Below are 19,588 nucleotides of genomic sequence, written 5' to 3' on the forward strand. Positions count from 1 at the left end.
TTACCAAACAGAGTGCACACATCACAGCGATATGTCTGAAAGTTTTTCTGTCCATGCTAGCTCATCTCTGAACCTACAGCTTTCTAGCTTTTCACCGCTATAGAGTCTTCAGTAAGTGTTATTGCACAAGACTTTTATTGTCAAGTGACCATTGCAGTTCTTGCTGGCATAACCACAGGGTAGGTTAGTTTGGTATTATAAAGTTATGGAGCTGATCAAAATCTATGTTGGAACAATTTAACCATTGTTTGTGGGGTCAGTTTTACACAATTATTTGGTTAGACTAGACCTACAGGCACTTATTGCAGGTTCTGCAATAATCTGGTGGTGGGTACACAACACCACCAATAACAATGTAATTTTACAGGAAATGAGAGGCTTTGTGTGTCCATGTTGGGGTGTCCTAAAGCACTGTCTTAACAGTGTTGTTTATGCAGTATTGCTGTTATGGAACTGAACCAATGCTGTTTTTTTTGCTGTCAGATTGCATAGCAGATTTTTCCCCATTGCAGTGTCTGCCCCCTCTTCCAGTTTGGCATCTTAACAGAAGAATGATGTCAATTTGATGGTAAATGTGATGTATATACTCCAACATGGCATCTTTACAGAAGAATTATGTCAATTTCACGGAAAATGTAATATACATATCTGTAAAGCAGTTCTGTCTTTTCTGTGCCCCATCACTGTAAAGATGGAATAGGATTTTGTGTCTTGTCCATAACCAACATTTGTAACCGTGAGATAAATAAAATATGTGTTGGATTTATTGCCACTTTGAGAAATTGCTTCATGCTGACTACTGTTGTGCTCAGAGGCAAACAGCTTTATCAGTTTTCTTTAAGCCCTCTTGTGCCCAGCCAGCCTCTTCATGTTGGGCATAAGCTATAAGATGAGACAGGGGGTAAGGGTGTTAGGACAAAGTGTTGGCTGGGGGAGGGGTAGAGGTGGTATGGCCTGGCTGAATCTCAATCACCAAGGCGCTTCAGCGGGGCTGGCCTTTTGATGGGCCAGCTGCAGCCATTCATCCAACCATTTACATTGAAATGCAACAACAGGAAGGGGGGAGGGGAGGACTGTGGGGAGATGGGCCTCTGTGCTTGTGCGGGTGGGACGTGAATGAAAAGCAAAGGCATACCTAAATACCAAAGAGATGAGGTCCGTCAGTCGGGGCCCATGCCCCTGCTCACCAATACGTGCAGCCATACTTTGTTTTCCCCCCAGCATGCTGTGGGGCAGTATACTTAACACAAAGGCTCTAAGCACCCTTTTTGACCAGTACATGCATTTTCACCACTCAGCTCTTTTCTGTCTTTACAACCAGGCTGGTGACTATAAAGAGGTTGTGATACATCCCAGTGTCCGTTTCAACAGCACTCTGCTGTTATTGTTGATGCTGCTTTTTGTGCTCTGCCTTCTTCTTATTTTGTGGGTAATTGCCTTCAGACAGATGATTTACTTGTCTGAGTCCTTTATCAATGCTTATTTATGAAGCCTGTATGGGCTGTTGAGTTTCAAGTTCTTGTTCCTGGCTCACTGTAATAGAGGTCATATTGTGCTATTGGCTGGTAGAAGAAGCTTGTTCTGTAACTCATTAGGGGCTTCAGACACAAACTATAGTTCAGACAAATGAGGCCAGTGTGTCATTTTTCTGAGTTCATCCAGCTTTCTAGGATAACTTGGATGTCCTCAGAGGTGTGCATGTGACATTGATTGAAAGGCATTTTGGGGACTGTGTTAAGGTCATGTTGAGCCCTCCCGTTAATTTCAATGAGACCACTGCATTGGTAGCAAAAAATTGATAGAAAACGTCTGTTTGAATCTGGCTGAATTTTTACTAATCACAATGCAAAATCATGTAGCAAAAATACTGTGTTGGCCGGCCAAACAGGGTCAGGCTCATTTTCCAGGTGGAATATTTTGTAAAATAAATGGTTTACGTCTACTGTGTACTTGTGATCATTTAGATGGACGATAAATGATTGTTGCCTTGAGGACTTTCCATAATAGTTGAAGACTGTCTCCTAGCCTTATAAACAGCTGTTCAGTATTTGGCTTCTGATACAGCTTGAAATTATAAGATCTATCACTTTTACTGCTATTGTTGTGGCTTATTTCATCTTTTCACTGGCACCTGTAACAAAATGCCCACACGGACGCATTTCCTTAAAGTGCTATTTTCCATCTGAGTGTGCACCAAGCAAATGTTAGCCTAGCTACCAACTAGGGAAGATCTATGGGAAGATCTACCATCTACATCTTAGATTCACAAAACTATTGCTTTGACGTTGACCAGAGTGACATTTTGTTCAAGTGCTCACACTTGGAGATTGCCAGTGTCAATATCAAGCTTCAGATAACATCTGGGACAACCCAGAAGAGGTTAGGACCATGGAAGGACAGTTCTAGGGAGCATGTCAACTCTTCAATAGTAATGGCATTTTAAGAGTTGATTATGATTCCACCACCACATGGACTATGAATACACTTATGGGATGGCAAAATAAGCCATCCCATTGTCTCTGTGGCCTAAGAGAGGTGTTTTATATAAATGTTCTATATATATTGTTTTCTAAATGTTTGTTGTCTACACCAAAATACCACCAAATAATAGAAAATCAATTGACTCTGTATTGAAGTGTGTTATGGTAGTTGGCAAACAACAAATTTTTGTGCACCTTGGCACCTCTAGGAAGAAGTGCGGGGAGGTGGATAGATAGAACTTGCCTTTGAATCTATGATATTGCTTTTTTATCTTTTGATATAGAAAGTTTCAGCACCCTTTATTTTCATATATGTTCTGTAAATGTTCTGTAAATGTGTAATTGCAGGTATACTACCTGTCAACAAAGGCTGAATGACACACAAAATCTTGCTATGATTATTTTGACATATTGTGATGGTGATATGAGTTTAAATTGTAGTGGGAATGATCATTTTTGCCTTTCATTTTCACAGAAAAAGGTAGATAATTTGGAGCAAAGGCATAAGGAACCAAATGGCAGGACACAAGGCGTTACCAATTTTAGCTCACATGCTTTTCTTTTCTAATTTTTTTACATTGCTGTAGCTTGTGAAGCTACTCCAATGTAAATACAGTTTGATGCCCTTTAAATTTTACAGTAAAGAATGACATTCATGATCCCATCGCATTTGTCAAACTGATCAACTGACAGTATAGCTTAATGTCACTTGTGCACATTTCAGATATGCACATAAATCTTTACAGGATGTTTTCATATGAACAATTATGTGGCTAAAAATGTCCAGCCCTTGTGAATAGAGAATCTTAAACACAACTTAGTAGAGAATGAGTAAAGATGTTGCATATGTCAGCATGTATTCAGCTGCAGTCAGTGAGACTGATTTTTTTTGCGCAGTATTTGTTTTATTCAATATTTGTTGCTTTCTCTTGTAATTCATTACAGTCCCAAGACAAAACTAGCTTATTTGATAATGTTGCCTTGGACGACTGGAAATTTTGATTGGCAGTTTTCATTTTCTAATAATGCAATTGGTTGGTTAATCTTTAAAATATAGTCAACCGACTAAATTTAACTCAAAATAATCTTAAATTGCAGCCCTGAACTATTTTTTATTCAATATTGTCCAGAATACTCTTACTAAGTCTCAGACAAGGTGAAAGCAAGATGTCTTAACTCTTTTTTTGGTGCGGGGATAGGAATTAGCTTTTGTGTTTAACCAGAGCAGTCAGCAGGGAGTGGAAAATCACATCATCTTCAGTCAGCCTGCACAGGGACTTTCCCTCCTGAATATGTGGCAGCACGGAGCACTTCTTAAAGCTACAGGCTGGTATGTGTTTGGCCCTTGTATCGAGGCTTGTACATCCACATTCTATCCCTGTGTCACATTGTGAAGACACTTCACTGAGGTATTTGTTTTGCCCATTACGGAAGCTGTCTAAATGAGAAGTGGAAAATAGGAGAACAGGAAATATAGAAGACATTTTAAGTTGGCCCGGAGCTACCAATAATCTTTCCAGCATTTCACTGTGTACGTCTGCCAAGGCTTGGAATAGTCACAGATCTGTGATTGGGTGACAAGAGTTAACCAGACACTGATCTTTAAAGTTCTTTTGATACTAGAACGTTCTTCCCTATAAATATACTGCCTTGTTTTTGTGCCCATCTGTGTGTTTGTGAGGGTGTGTGTGTGGCTGCGTGTGTGCTTGTGTCACTCATACTCCCTGCAGTGGATCTTTTTATAGAAACAGCAGCCAGCAGTGTAATCTCTGGTGTGGATGTAGGACAGTCTTTTATTCCTCCTCATTACATATGCAAAGCCAGTTCTCACCCACAATCACTGCATAGCCTCTTCGAATATACAGTTTTCTTAGAAAAGGGTAAGCAGTTGAAGTATCATACTAATGTTTTGGCATGGTTGCACAAGTACTACACATTGTATATACTTTTTTACTGCTGGTGCTTCTCCTGAAGCCTCGCTATTTTTTTGTTTGCTTGTTTTTGATTTTGAATCTGTTTTTCTAAGCTTTAGGTACTATTTCTTTATTTTCCTTTCTGCACACTATACAGTTAACCTTTAGAAGCTTGAAAGTCGCTTTACATTGTAGTTTTGTTTTTAGTCCTCCACATTGGTGCGAACTAGTGCTGGGGGGAAACTTTGACATATGAGTAGAGTCATTCATGGTCAATGCAGTCAGACAATCACCCTTGCAAACGGGATATCTCATCATGAATGTCTAGGTAGCAAAGACTACTTAAAAACAATATCTTGGGTTGGACTTGCATACAAATAGCTTTTTTTTGGAGCCAGCTCTCAAGTCTTCAATATTAGGGAAGCATTAATTGGTCTAAATAATGTGAAAACACAGATCCTGTAAGATTTAAATGTGCACATTTTCTGCCATAAGCATTTCATTTTACACCATATTTGTCAGAGGTTATGTTTTTGCTCGATACCCCAAGGTCTTGATCTGCTAGATAGTATCATGTGGCACCCCTGTTCACCATTTGAGAAATAGCTTTGCAGAAGTGTGCAGAATTGGAATCTGTTTAAAGCTACAGCTGTTCTATTATGAATGTGTTTCCTATTTAATTATTTAGTTATACTGGGCTAAATTTGGGTTGGTTGGTTGAAGGGGCAATGGGGTTTTGGGTCCATCAACATACAAACGAGTAAGATCCCTTCTCCCTTGGACTTCTCCTTTGCCTTCTATCCCAACATTCTTTTCCTGCATGTTTCCATTGATTTATCCAGTTGTGGCTATGGCAATAAACACTCACTCCACATACCTGTTATGCACAAACACACACACACACACATGCTCATTGTACTCGTGCAACATATCTGTTATATTTCATCATATCACCCTCTTTGAGTCTTGGACAGATTAGATTGTCTGCTGAACTCAGCCCTCTGGTGCACTGTTATGCTGCTCTCTCACACACTTGGCTCGACTCTCCCCTTGTCCTCTGTCCGCCCACCGGCACCTCTGCTCTCTCTCCTCTTCTGCTTCCACTTTCTATCCGCCACCTTTTCCCTTCCCATCTTTAAATCTCAGAGCCCAGCAGTACACTTGCATACTGCATCCTCACATGCTTGTCTCCCCTCTCCCCTCACAGTCTCCTCCCCCTTCTCCACCTCTATGCAGTAGCCCTGGTTCCTCAGGAAGCACTGCTTGCAGGAAGCTAAGGGCGTTGGACCTAACTGTGTGCCTCGTTTCCTCCTTTGACAAAAATCATAGTAAACTACCCGTGCACACCAACAGCCTTGGTATTTTTCCGCTTTTAGTGTGCTGCACTTTTGTGTAAAGTATTGCAGGATAACTAGCCATGCCTTTTCTGTTTTGCCAAATGTAAATATATGCATATTTATAGTAGGTAAGTAGCTTTTCTCTGCTAATAGATTCTGATGCCTAAGCTCAATGTGGTCAACATTGAGTGCCAATATGATACTAATGCTCTTTTATTTTTCAAAGACGAATCTGTATACCTGACTGTGTGGAACTCATCAAGATCCTTCTTCTGTGTAAAAGATAATAATTGCAATAATAATATTTTTAAGTGTGCCTGGCTCATTTTGGATATCAGTCATCTGTCTCATGAACAGATACTCTATTTTTGTCTGCTTGTACAATTGTGCAGCGCATCAGTACATGTCCACTCCTCTCCTTTTTTAATGCTGAGAGCATGAAGGCTCTTCTTTACCATCTCCATGCATTTCTCTTGTTTTTTTATTAAACCTGTGAAGGGGAGAAGTGAGGCTAGAAATTTTTATTCTGCTGAACCAAAACATACATGATTTTGGAATAGGGATGTCAATGGTTAACAGTCATGTGGTTCATCACAGAGAATATTTTTGACCGGTTGTCAGATGTCACTCTATAGGTTAATTTACACACACACACACACACACACACACATTGTGATGCACTCTGATCCGAGGCCATCACCCAGTTGGTGTACCCTATGATTGAAATGACTGCCAGTCACTGTGGTAGAGGACAAAGTATTCAAATATTTTGTTTGGTACCTTGAGTCTGAGTCCATTGTGCCATGGATAGCTAATGTGACTAAACGCATTGAAAAACAAAAACACTTGAGCTAAAAGTCAAGATAGCCAGGGCAGACAAGCAAGCTCTGGCCACCACCTGCTGGACAACTCTCACAAACGAAAGCTACATCACAACTACCTCTCACCTAATCAATGTTGAATGGGAGCAGGGTTTCTGTTATCAGTAATTACCAAACCATACTGGTAAACTCTGTTAAAGTGCAACATTTTATGACTGGTGGGACATGAATGTCCAGTGAAAAAAATTCCCCAGTTATATGTGAAAATATTCTGACTTAACTTGCTGTTTCCCCCGTTGCTTCTCTGATGTTCCCACTCTTTCTTGCTCCTTTCTCAATTGAATTAAGGATTTATTTTGACCAAACCAGAGTTGGTGGTGATTGTTCGAAGAGTAGAAAGATGAACCAAGACCGTTTTAAGTGAGTTTTAATTGTTTGTGTTTATTGAGTTTGAATGAAGTGTTGTGTTTTCTGATGATAAAATTGGTCTTTCTGTAAATGGAGTCTGGTGGCTTTGGTGTGAGTGATACAGCGGCTGTTTCTGATTAAACAAAAAGCATCTTACTCTGTTTCTATAGGGATCCTTTCCATAATGTCATCAGACACTTAGAACAACAATTTGAGCCTATTTAGGGTAAAACCAAACACTTTTAGTGGACGTACATTGTGGTGCACAAGGCATGGAGGGATTACATTGCAGCCCATTTTGTGGCTGCAGCGCTCTTGCTCAATACCATTAGTCACTTGGGAAAACAAACAGATAATACTTGACCGGAATTCCTCACATTTGTCTGGGAAATTGAAATCTTCCAGGACACAACTGTCTGGGAGATGCAGTCCAGCGTACTCCTCAGCGCAAAATCAACAGGTTAGCTTTAGGTTTAATAGCTGTTGGGCTATAAGAAGCAAAATTAACTGAAACTGGCATCCCTATTTTGGAACGTGTATTTGCAAACCATGTGCATCTTTGAAGATGCTACCCTGTGTTGTTAAATTACCACCAATGTGCTGGTCTCATTGTGTAAATTACATTTTTTTACATTTATTTATTGTTTCTGGTGTCAGACAAAAAACGTAAAGTAGATGTTTGTAAAAAAATTACATTGACCGAAGTATTGTATTTTTGTGTCGTAGTGTGCACATGGCTGAAGTCATTGTCAGTTGCTTTTTATCTGTGAGATCAAAGCCCACTGCAGCAGACCCTTGTGATTTTTCTTTCCCCCCTAGGAGTGAGATAAAAAAGAAAGATACACAACACTCATACCGCGTGGGTGTGTGTATGTTCATGGTGTACAGCCTTCATTGGCAATCTTGTGTTCATGGTAGTAACTCAAGTATACTCTGAAAGCCTCAGTTGGCACATAGCATGTATATTGTCAGTGACAACTCTTTAGAGGGTTGTTTTGTCTTAACATATACATGAATAATCACAGGCTGCTGTAGCAATCCCCCCATTCTGCATGCTTTGCAATACTTCCACACTGCTTTAATTCATGCATACCCAACTCTGGCGTTTAGACAGCTTTCCAATGAGGATGAAATGAGCAATCTCAGAGAGAAACTCAGGAGTGTTTGTGTGTGGCGCAAGCCTTTTAAACGACGGAAGAAGGGCACTGACGGTCAAGCCCAGCAGAATGGGAGGAAGGTCTGAAATGGCTCCTCGTCAAGGTGACAGTGGCATCTTGCATGATGTGCATACACTTGAACGTGGAACAAGCTAGATTAGTTGTGCCAAGCAGTTTCTGTTACATTGACTAGCCCATGTGTCTGCTTGTCAGCTTAATGGGAAAATTACACTATATCACACCTACAATTTGGATCCATACTGTCTGATAATCTTTCTGATCTTATTGGCTACGTATTTTAAAGAAGCATGTTGTATTTTGAAGAACACAGAATACGCATTCATAGGTGTGAGTTTTACATCCCTTTGTGGAACCGGAGAGCTGGCTTTGTAGCTGGATGCATGATTTAGAATGTGTGGAGACGATGTATGTCAGCTGGATATTTATTAAATGCCCACTTTTTAACTGGTTGAGAATTGTGTGGGTGAATGAATGGATGGCCGCAGGCATTCAGAACCAACACAGTCAACTTGTGGTGTTAGAGCATGTGCGGGTGTTTATGTCGATAATGTACCATGTGCTGCTACTCCTCCATTTCCAATATTCATAGAGCACTGTCTTTCCCTGCAACCATGGCAACGGAAAATGACAAATGGCAGAACTGTGGAAATGCTCAGGTTGTGTGTGAGGCTGAATGACTGAGCAAGCTTTCTTGATAGAAAATCAAATCAGTGTCAGTGAATAGGCTGGCTGGCCTTCACTTACTGTATAATGCCATTGTTAAAAACATTGAATAATAAATGGAAGATGATTAAATGAAACTTTGGTACTCAAATATAATCTACCATACTAGGCTTTGTTATGTTTTTTTTCCCACATTTGGCAATTAAGAAGCAGAGGCTGAAGTGCCACATCGCAGTCTTCAGCTCAATATGCAATATCATGATTAAGGATAGGATTGTATGTATCTGTGTGTGTGTCTGCGTAAGGGAGAATATGTGCTGTTTCTGTGGGGTTTTTTTAATTGTATGTACACAACCATTGAGGAACATTGTACAACACTTGTAATCAAGAAATAAGCACATTTCAGTAACAATAAACATTGCTTAGTTCCGTACTATAGGACTCTTTTCAGGTGGTGTTACTTAGCTAAAGAAAAGATTGTGTGATTGTGTTCAGTTCTGTGTGCGTGTTATGAAACGATATGGAGAGGTGGAGAGACTAAACGCCTGTGCATGGTTGCATGTGTGTGTGTTTACCTGAAAATATTTAATAGTCATGGACCAAAGCTATCGAAATGGGGGATTTGACAACTCATGGGTATTAAGATCCATCATTTATTTATTTATATGAACGTTCTTCTACTTTGTTATTTTCCATATTACCTAACAAGAGAAGATATCCAGGGTAGAGTAGTTGGGATGTGTGCCGATTGAGAGAGCATGTCTGAAGAGAAATGCTGTTGTTTTTGGAGCATCAACTGCTGTTTATGCTGTAAAATAGGACAGTGGCTTATTCTGTTGCAGGGCAGCAAGCCCACCCACACCTTGTTGGCACTGATGTGTAGGTTTATATTGAAAATAATAGGACAGGCTGTTTTGGTGTGCATCTTACTGGCAAGGGTGCTTTGGAATTGACACATAAATTTGCTACCAGCAGTGTTGCAGGTTCAGCGTGTGACATGGGCATAGGTGACATTAGCACCACTAGCTTAGAGCAACTGTTAGGTACCATGGTTTTTACCATTTCAATAGCTAGCGCGTGAGTGCAGAAATGATTGCTGTGTTGTTTGAGCAGTCAATTGGCAAATTTATCAAATTTTGAAAGAACATTTTCAAAATAATTCATTGCATAAGAAATAAAGATACATTTGCTGAAGATGACTTTGTTTGCTTGTCAAACAAAATAAGCAGTTTGAAGCTTTGGACTCTGGTGACTTGTGATGGTGTCATTGTTTTTGACATTATACACAATAAATGATATAGACTGATTTATTAAATATTGAAAAAACTAGTCAGTAAAAGTATTTGGTAGACGTAATGTGTGGCACTGATAGCTGATAGATTGGCTGCTGATGTGACTTGGCAAATATCGACCTGATTTGTCTTAACATTAGAGTTTGTTCAGTCGTTGACATTAATTACATAATGCATCCAAAGCCATGCTGCTTGCTTGGCCTCCTCTGCAGCCTCGCGTTTTGTCTATGCAGCAGTTCTGGCCCTTGTTGCTATAATAACAGGGCTGCAAGTGCTACTTGTTAATGTACAAAGGGTATAATCATATACAATACGATTTTAAAGAGCAGAAAAGAAGTTGTACATTCAAATGAAACAGTGATCTCAAGCATTATAGAAAAGTGTTGTCCTATAGCAATAGAGGATTTGGTAATAATCCTGGGTGCTTCTGGGTAGGGTGGTGATATTAAACATGAGTATAATGCCACAATATTATGTGTACTGTGTGCTAAAGCTGTATGATGATATGCATTTAGGACCTTATTTTGGACCTACTCATTTTAAGAGTGGAAATATAATCTTAAAAAACCTTTAAATTAGACTTTATCTCAGCGTAACAGACTTTGGGACTTAACCTGCAACAGCTCTTGCTGGAGTGCACAATTTTTCTCCCAGTCCAAGCTGTAATTGACCATGATATGTAAGCACAACTCACATGCTTTTTGGTTTATATCTTTATTTGTATTATATGAGTCCTTGTGATGAGTAACTGGGTGCAAGTCCATGAATACTTCTCCATGTCAGATAGAATTGTTCTTAGTTGGCAAGAGACTTTTTGCTTTAGCCTTTGTGTTGTTGATGAGTTCCATGATTATTTTTAATTGATTAATCTTAATGAACCAACTCTAAACAGCGTTACTATAAATGTTCCAACTACAATGTTGTCATTGCCGTCCTTCATTTTCATTCCAGCTACATCAGAGAAAACACTCAGTGTTGTGTACTGCTAATGTTCGAATTCCATGGAAAATGGAAATGTGTTTGTCTTAGTTGCACAGCCAAGCTGAAGATACCTTCAGTTGCGCAGGCTGTATATTGAGAACACATGCAAGCTTCAGGTTGAGGCCAGCATTTGAAAAGACATCTTTTGAATGTGAAGAATTTTTTTTCCCCAGTCCAGAGATCTCGTTACCTTGACAACAGCAGAAGATTCGTAGCAAGTGGAGCTGAGCGAGTGAGCTGAGCTTGCCGCGGCATGGCAGTGCGAACAAACAAGCGCTGTCGCTAACTGTGTCACGAGTGCTGCTGCTGCTGCCTTCTCATTGCAGCCCTTATCCCCTCCTTTCTCCTCCTCCTCCTTTCAGTTCTCTGCCTTCATTTAATATCAGGCTTTTATTTAGCAGGATTGTTGTTCAGCTAGTAACCACCCATCCCAGCCATCTGACAGACTCACCTTTTTACTTTTGTTTTCTCGACAGTTTTTTCCTAACTCCCTACTCCCTCGTTCACCCCTTCTCATCCTCTCTACTGCATTTACCTTTTATTACCTCTCATTGCCATCTTCTGTGTCGATGCTTTATCTCCCACTAGTGTGTTTGGTCTTCAGGTAAACTGATTTAGATAGAGCTGCCAATGTGCTGTATGTGTTGGTTGCTCATGCTTTTGATATGGAGGATGTGGAGGATCAGTGTGCTGCTGCCCTGCAGAAGCCAGGCTTTATCAATAATGTAGATGTTTTTGAAGAGGAGAGGTGTGGTGTGCATCTCTTTTTCTCTCTCCTCCCCCTGGCCCATCTCCCCCCACCCCCAGCTGTCTCCCCACACCCTCCAGTGTCAGATTTCCCCTCCAGTGTTTGAGCATAGAAGAGCAGATGACTGAATCTAATTAGTGAAGATATTACAATAAGCTCTGATACCTGATGCTTTGACATACTGCAGACTGAACCCGGGCTGTTATATCGAGCTGCTGTTGCTTCCTATTGTTTATTTGGTTTAGAGCTCAGACTTTATAATGGGATGGGTTCATCGTCAACATCACTGCACTAACCATCACTGAGCTCTCTAGTGACAGCCAACCCCCCAGATACTGTAGGCACTCTACCCTCCATCAGACTAACAATTTTTGTGTTTAATACGTAATTTTACCATATAATGGTATTTTAATGTAGGGTGTTTGTCACAATAAAATGAAACAATCTGAACTCTGTCAAAGTGAAAACATTTCATTATATATATTTGGTTCATTACAAGCACCATTTTTTTCTGGCTGTGTTACTCCCTCATTGGCCCTTTTCTTTTTCTCTTCTGGCCAAGTTGGACACTCTCATAAATGTTGTGTAAAAATGTCAATAATCAGTTTAACTAAAATGTTTTAATGAATCAAAAACACGTTTGATGTGACAGAATTATGACAAGAGTGTGTTTTTTATTTTAATGTAGATTGACCGATTGCTTTTGCTCTGAAGCCTTATTATGAACATTACAACATTTTTTGCAACTCTAGGTTTAGATTAAAAGAATATGGACAGGATCTAGGTGGCATTCGGATGCAAAAACAGTTCTATGTTAAAATAATGTAAGCAATGTTGATGTGTGTTGTTTCAGGTAAGGGTGAGACAGAAAAATTTGATCCAGGAAGTCCAGTTTGAATGGCAAGATCCATGAGTTTGAGCTTATCCATTTATCCGTTTAGCTCATCAAACGCCAAAACGCTGCACATATTTTGTTTATAACATCATTAGGAACACTCACAGCAGCAGTTATTTTATCTTTCGTCACAACAACCCTGCATTTTTCTGCATGGTGTGATAGAGAGACACTGCCTTTTTTTTCACACAGGGCTAAAGTCGGTGTGAACAAAGCCGTATACTGTTTTGACTGATTAGACCTTATTTGTTTTTACTACACTGCCATTGCTTGGACCGCAACAACTTTAAGCAAATCTAGTATTACCGAAGTCTGTCTCCAGACTGCTTTGGGTAAATATGCTTATTTCACCAAACCCACCAGCACTACATCTTAGTTTTGTCTCGCTGACATTCTGTGACAACATTTCTAATGCTGTGCTTACTGTGTCGTGTATATGAACTCCACAAAATTCAGCTAGCCTGTGAATTTTGTTAGAGATGGTCTACTGTGCTGCAAAGACTGCCCTGTGAGCATGAGTTGATGTCCCTACATGATGTGTATGAGGCCACGCTTTATGAAATCAGACAGAGGTCAGTGCTGTTGTTCCAGGTTGCCTTTCAGCTGGCTCTGATCTGTTCTCTGATAGGACAGCCAGACACAGGACTAACTGGGGAGGTGCTCTGTCGCCCTGGGGCCACACTGGTGTGTTTGTGTTGTATGGTCCAGATTTCACATATAGAAGCAGCAGTGATACCAGTTTGTGTAAATGGAAGCTGTTCCTGTAATTAGATGCCAATTGACAGAAAGGAGGACAAAAGATGCCTATGTCCTGAAACCAGCATTAAAGCCCCTGTCTCCTCCTTAATCCCACAGTGCCCAGGGGAGTTCTCCCTCTATTACACACACAATCACGTGTCACCACTGGTCATGCATGTGGAACCAACAGTCTCCTCGTTGAATTACTTTTGCCCACCTGGAGGTCTTGTTAGCTGTGTGCAGGTGTCTGTATAACCAATTATGCATTTCCTAATATTTAACATTTCCTTCCCCAATCTCTGCAGTTGTTGCAGGTTGGACACTGTGGCACACAGGTGGCTCCAGACATAGTAGTTGAATATAGTGGGACATTTACAATACATATACAGCTTTATCAACATTTAGGGAAAGCCAATTTGCAATAGGTTCTGCTTTGCTGCAACTAAATGTTTCAAATGTTTCGGTCACTGTAGTGCAATGCCATTCCTTGAGCTCCAGTGAAGAGGCTTTACACTGTCTACAGTTTTGTCCATCAGCATCAAAGACAGCCTCTGATTCTTTTTGAAGGTCTTGGTTAAAACCAGGGTAGGGCTCTCCAGCTCTCTCTTACAGCAATGTTTTAAAAGCTTGTAGGGCAGCTCCCTTGACTACACTCATGTGCTAGCTTACCTGTTGCAACTTTTGTGTTCCTCACCATTATACCTCCAGTGTTGTGATGAGCTCAGTTAAGTGCTCTAAAACACACTGCTGATATTTCAGCTGTTAGGTAACAGCGACATGTCCAGTGAACATGCAGAAGAATTAAATATGCGAACATGTTGTCATGGTGACGTGAATTTGCTGTAATTATGAATGATCATGCTGTATGCTCCACATAGTATGGATGCTGTGCTTTTGACATAAGGCTATCTTAAATGGAGCCCAACTTTAGGCAGGAGTTTGAAATTTTTTATCAGCTCCACTGCATTAGTCTTTCCACTAATATAAGATTATATAGATTACTTGGAAAGTGTATGTGCCAGTGTGTACTCACATGCACATGCTTTTTTTCACCTTTTTAGTGTAAATATTTTGTGTAAATATGTCTTTTCGGCAGTTTTTGTCACATATTTGTTGTCCTCTCATTCTCTCCTGGTGTAGTTTAGTCAAAGCTAATTAGCTAAGAAGCAGCCGTTACTAAGGAGCCTGTCAATGCCACCCAGTGAGCAACCACTCCAGCTCTGTAAACATATTGGGTTAGTTGGAAATTTCTTGTTCAACACAGTTCTGTTTGACACTTCCTACCAGTAATGCTGATGGAAACAAATGAAAGATGCAAGTCCAGAGACAAAAAATGACATAGTATTTTTTTTAGTTAATATATGTGCACGTAAATTTATTTAGTTGAAACTTAGTTTTACTAACAGAATGTTTGACAATGAGCTCAATACCGTCTGAATAAGTATAAGGATACATTCTTAGGGAAATGTTTTGCCCAACTTCATTGGAAGACATAAGGGTGCATAGATGTTCTGAAAAACCAGATGTCATAGGGAGGGGGAGACACAATATTGTTGTAAATATGGGGAGAACAGCACCAATTTCTAGCCGGACGGCATTCATAGAGTTGCACTTAGTTGTACACATGAAAGCTGACATAAAGTCTTGTGTAAAGAATAAAAAAGAACTTGAAGGAGAAGTTCATACAGTGGCTGCCCTCACCTCTGCATAGCTGACCAATCACTGTGTTATGTGGGTGTTTTGTCAGATTGTGTTTCACAAAGTTACAGAAATGGTGTGACACAGCCAGCCCAATTCTGATGTTGGCAACAGTAAACATGTATGTTTTAACTAGGCTAAGTCTGACCTTGGGAAGCACTGGTGCAACTGGCTCCTTATGCATATTTCTACACCTAGGCTATCAGTAATGGTATCCATAGTATCTTTGTTATTGTGGGTAGAGGAATGTGTCTTGTCTGTTGTCTTCTTGTTCCCATGGAGAGAAGTGTTGTTGAAATGCACTCACTGTAAAGTTTACTTAAGTAAACTGAAGTGTCAGTCTTGCAGAGGATAAGCTCAGCCTTTCTTCTTTCTCTCTAATAACTAAATATCAAAGTTTAAGTGCAATTTTCAACCATCAGCCACACTTAAGAGCCTTGGTACACCTGTGAAGTTGTCACCAAAACAGTAGGTGATCAGCTGTTGTGATCGAAGTTTCACTTCAAGACGCTGGTTGTTGAAATTTTTGTATACACAGTAATACCTAACTGTTTTTTTTTTCTCTTTTCTTTCAGCTGTATAGTTTGCTTGCCAGCGTGTCTTTATGTTAGGAAATGGTATACCATTAAAACAGTGTATTAAAATTTTGTAACAAAGTTGTAACATATTGCTTATGCCTCCTTGTATATCCCTAGTTGAGAGACAGTGCTCTCAGTGTTAAACTTGTTGGTGTAGCCAACTTTTTACAGTACAATATTCTTGGTTAAATCTGTGTCTCTAGACCACATATGTCAAAGTCAAGGCCTGCGGGCCGGATGCGGCCCACAAATGATTTATATGCGGCCCCCCGGATGATATTTGATTAGTATTAGAACTGGCTGCAGCCGCCCGCTGGTGTTTTGCACGCACCAATACTACATTCCCCACAATGCAACAGTAGCCAAGTCACTGCAGCGCGGCAAACGGGCCTCGGCTTCATTATTGATCAGCAGCCAGAACAGATGTTAACTTTCAGTTACCCACTCCCCAAAAAGGAAAGTATTGTTTTGTCTGTGTCCTATAGATTTTTGTATTTTAATTTATTTTATTTATTTAGATTTATTTTTCAGTTGAACTCAACTTGCCTGTTGAAAATGTTTTCCCTTAGTTACTGACAGAGCCATGAGAAAATATTGCTTTATTCATTTAATGCACAGGACTTTTTTTCTTTGAAGGAAGTTTGTTTTTGTCTGTGTGCCTGTTGAAAAATGTTTACACTTGAAATTACTGACAGAGCCATAAAGGAATATTGGATTGGTCAATTAATCATTAAGTAATATACATTGTGTTAGATCTTAGTTAAATAGGCTTTGTGCAATCATTAAAATATGTTTTAATAAACATTGAACCAGTCCGGCCCTCGGCTTGTAGCAAATCTGTTTCTTTGGCCCTCTGTGTATTTGACTTTGACATCCCTGCTCTAGACAGTTTTTGTAGGTGATCATCAAGGGGGATTATCTGTATGCTGTCTCCAAAACTGTTGGGAGGGTAGTGTTCTGCTTCCTGGCTGGATTATTACAATCCGTCAATCCTGTGCTTCCCGCTGGGAAAGCCCCACAGGTTCCACTCCAGTACAAACACAAATACGCATCTAACCATCATCCTCCTTACCACTTAGGCCAACCCAGTGAGGTCTGGCCTTAATCCTGTCCTCTGTACCCACCTGCCACCCTGCCTCTACTATCAGCCTTTGTACTCTATCCGTTAAAAACCTCCACACAGGTCTTATCTGATATTATTCCATAGCCCAGATAGATGTGAATACTTACATATACTAAATAAGCACTTACAGATTTATGTCGATTGTGGGGTAAAATGCAGTTCTCTTGTAAGTTATGTCTTTTTAAAGGGTGTTAAACCTGACAGCTAGTTGCTATTGACTTTTGGCCTGCACTCCCCTTGTGATGCCTTAAAAAGCAGATTGATGGAACAAATGTGGATTCAAATTGGGGGGGGGGGGTCCCACAATCACTGGAATGTCACCAGTTTAGCCCAACACTGGGCCTCTGTTAAACACCCCCCCCCCCCCCCCCCCCCCATGTCCTGCCTCCTAAATCCTGATAAATCCTTGTCCTCATAGTTGGGAGGGGACTGGGGGAAGGGCAGCCAGCCAGGAAGGATAGGAACATGAGCAGGACTGGGACGCTGGGCTTTAGCTGTTTGGGTTGGGTTGTCTTGGAAGCACTTAGTAATGTTAACGTAACATAATGTTAACTAACCTAGCTAAATATTGCTGTGTAGCTGAGTCAGTCACTGACTTTAAAGAGTCCTTTGTGTATGTGCTACTTTTCCAGTCCATTTAACATGACGACACAGATAAATATTGCAGACATTATTATTATTTTATACAGCTTTGCATTACCTTACCTATATAAGAATAATTTTGAGCAGTTCCTCACAGATGGCTTTACAGATTTTACATTTGGAGGAGACAAGGTTTGAAGTGCCAGTTTAAGGGAACAAAAAGGGGACCAAGCGGTATGAGTCCAGTATGAAACCAGTTGAATAAGTTATGCACTGGTCCATTGTTGACAGTTTTTTGAATTTATGAAGGTTTCCCAAATAAGCTGAGAATTTACAAAGAGTGCATAATTTTTAAAGTTAAGTTGCCTACACAAATAGACCACCATACATATTTTTCTATTGTACTTGAAGCCTTGAGCAACTGTTCATTGCTAATTGGCTTGTTGGGTTCACTAAATTAATGTGTTTTCATTTCTTTGCCAGATACCAAAAAATGCAGGCTGTTTATTGGGCTTGAATCAAAAGTTGAATGTATTTTGTGTATACAGAATGTACAGCTGGTACCATTTGTCATGCTCTGTCACAAAAAAACTTGGTTTTGTCTACATTCTTTAGGGGGTTATCTTAATTTTAAGTCACAAAACAACCCACTATTGGTAAACTGAAAATCAGGGAGCAGGAGAGATGAGATGGCTCAGTATGTATGGTTCAGGATGAGACAAGGTTCAGGTTTGTGATACACCATGATCACAGAGGATCACAGGGACTTGGTGCAGAGCTGGTTCACTTTGGATGAAGACAAGGTTTGGAGTGCCAGTTTAAGGGTACAAAAAGGGGACCAAGCACCTTACTGCTTGTCAGAGTCCCTGTACCCTGTCCTTAGGCCTTTTTCAGCTTGCCAGAGAACTGTGGGAGAACCAATTCTGGGAGGAGAAACATGACCCTCTGCATCCACCCCAATACCCATCGTAAGGAATGTGAAACTGCTTTTGCTGTCCCAGTAACTAATGCTTGGTTTTTTTTTCGTCTTGTTTTTCAGGATTCTGTGCACTCTGCAGCGGCAGGTGTCTTTCTAGTTGGATTTTAGCCCACTGACATTCTCCCACAGCCATGGAATCGGTATGTTGACAAATAACATCTTTTTGAAAATATACCCATCAGGCTGTGCCCTTACAAAGCTGTTTTCATTGAAACGCTATTGGTTAAGGACGTGTTTCTTAAAAAGATGTTTTTTGGCTATTTCTTTCTTCATCTGCTTGTGCTGGCATCATTATATGTGGTGTGTTGTACAATATTGTCTGTGTGTGTGTTTGTGTCAAGAACACAAGGTATAAATGTCAGATTTGCACCTTTTATATTTGTATCATTCTTCATGTGTTTACATTTGGTGTAAACATGATTTTACCATATATGGAATATTGTCTCCTCTCAAGCCTTCAAGCTTTGTGAAGTGGAGTTTATGTTTGTGTCAGCCATGTGACACATGGAAACCTATATTTTGGTCTCACGTATTTGTAATTTCTTAAGCTTAGTAAATGACATCATTGCAATAATGGAGCACTATGCGGCTGAAGTACCTCTTTTTTAAGCAAATAACCTATGTGGAGTGTTTTTTTTTCTTTTTCAACCAGAAAGACTGTGTTTGAGTGTACTTGTATGCATAGGTGCTTACATACTACAAGTATCAGACTCTACGCTTTATTGTCAGTTATGCAGGAGACTTTGTATGCAGGAGTTACTTGTACCAACAGGCAGGCTGAAAATGCAGCAGCATTGAACTCTATCCACTGGAATGCATGTATTAAGAATGAGGCTTAGTGCATGCCTAACCTCTGCTTTCCTGTCCCTTTGTCAAAAGCTGTGTGTGTGTGTGTGTGTGTGTGTGTGTGTGTGTGTGTGTGTGTGTGTGTGTGTGTGTGTGTGTGTGTGTGTGTGTGTGTGTGTGTGTGTTAGAGGCTGTAAAAAGTAGGTCACAATTTCTGTTGTGCAGAACTAGCATGTGTCCAACAAAAGCCCTCCATTACTCTCTCTGTCTCACTCACACATGCATTGCACACATGCAAGTACATCTGTCAGTGAATGTAACTGTAGGTGAAAGTCCTCATCATGTAAGGGACCTTACCTTACTTTAATGTGCCAGAGGCAGTACACCA

General features: G+C 40.2%; 1 protein-coding gene across 2 annotated transcripts in view; it reads left to right on the plus strand.

Moving 5' to 3' along the window:
• ankrd11 (ankyrin repeat domain 11) overlaps positions 1–19,588 on the plus strand; it is a 97,945-nt gene that overhangs the window by 7,604 nt on the left and 70,753 nt on the right. For both annotated transcript variants that reach the window (XM_041960785.1, XM_041961600.1), the window contains exon 2: positions 18,475–18,554. The gene's annotated coding sequence lies outside the window, so the exon portion shown is untranslated. The remainder of the gene's footprint in view (positions 1–18,474; positions 18,555–19,588) is intronic.

Source organism: Chelmon rostratus, chromosome 1, assembly GCF_017976325.1.
Source record: "Chelmon rostratus isolate fCheRos1 chromosome 1, fCheRos1.pri, whole genome shotgun sequence".
Classification (NCBI taxonomy): domain Eukaryota; kingdom Metazoa; phylum Chordata; class Actinopteri; order Chaetodontiformes; family Chaetodontidae; genus Chelmon; species Chelmon rostratus.